Genomic DNA, 1,409 nt, shown 5'->3' on the forward strand with positions numbered 1-1,409 from the left:
CTTATTACGGGAAGGGAATGTCAAGCTTCCTGCCAGAAGAGCCAGAATTTAGCATGTTTTTATGGATTCCTAGGGCTGATGTCTCACAAAGGAGCACCCTGCACCCCCCACCCCCCCACTTCCCCAACCCCCCACTACCCACCCCCACCCCCGCTTAGGCCTTGGAGGAGCTACTGGGATCAGGAGCATGGAGGGTCGCTGAACTGAGGCCGAGTGGCCAGAGAAACCTGCTCCTGCTGCCTCGACACGACATCAGTCTCGGCAAACCTTACAGGCAGACACTTGTGAAAATGTCGCCATCAGACGGTCTGGGGGCGGGGCGGGGCACCTGAGTTAACCAGCTCCCAGGCGCTGCAACTGTCGTCTCTGCTGCATCCACAAACCCAACAGAGCGACAAGAGCTTATGCTCAGGGCTACCGGGTTGTAAAACCTCAGCTAGACTCTGGATTTAATGGCCTTAGGCCAAGTATGGCCGTAAGCCTCACACCAAAGCCTCTTGCCTGCTTCGAAGGACCTCTGCCACCTTCTGCTTGGGGATCATCCACCTCTCCAAACAGATGAAGTCGGCAGTCGGCAATTTGGGCAAATTGTTCAACTGTTAGGTCAAACTCCCGGGTCCCTGCTCCAGCCCTCTAAATTACATAATGTGACCTTGTTGAAAAGACAGCTAACACCATTTGGGAGCAGGAAGCAGATTTTTGACTGCTTATGGCTGGTGGGTGGGGCTAGGGCTGGGGTCAGGGTACGCAGCTGAATGTGGGTGGGAAGGTTTTAAGAAACGAAAGGGGCTTGGCAGATGGAGAGGGCAGGAAGCCTGGGGTGGCCACGGCTTGGGGATAAAATTGATTGGTGTGTCATTGGCTTTGGCGATTCAAAAGGCAGACACGTTCTCTCATCTCTGCTAATCCTCATCTGATACAGCGGATTTTCCAGCCACTATATCTCCAGAAAAAAAACAAAACAAGCAGTCAAACCTGCACGCACAGCCCTTGCTCGTCGTCTGTGTGCCCTCCTGCTCCGGCCTTTATTTCCTATTCCAACATTTCCTGTGCTATGGAGGGGCTGGGGGCCCTGGGGCCAGACCCCCAGGATGGTAAGCAGCATTTTAGAGGGACCTTTAAGGGTTCTCCACAGATGCTTTTTCCATCGTCTATTTTCTTGCTGGATCCTGAGTGATACCTGAGTTGCTGTCGGGCCTTGGCTTGATGAAGGGTTTCCAAACTGATGGATGCGGAGAAATTGGGGCGAGCTTCTGACCAGCTTTTCTCACTGGTTTCTCTTAGTCTAACACTAGAAGGGAAAGTGGCTGGGCATAGCCAAGCGTGGAGGTGCGGACAGGATGTGTTTTGGGTAGCCTATGACCTGGTTGGTGACTTGCCCTTTCTCCTTCCAGGTAGGGATCCTACAG

The sequence above is a fragment of the Chionomys nivalis genome, chromosome X (assembly GCF_950005125.1).
Source record: "Chionomys nivalis chromosome X, mChiNiv1.1, whole genome shotgun sequence".
Lineage (NCBI taxonomy): Eukaryota > Metazoa > Chordata > Mammalia > Rodentia > Cricetidae > Chionomys > Chionomys nivalis.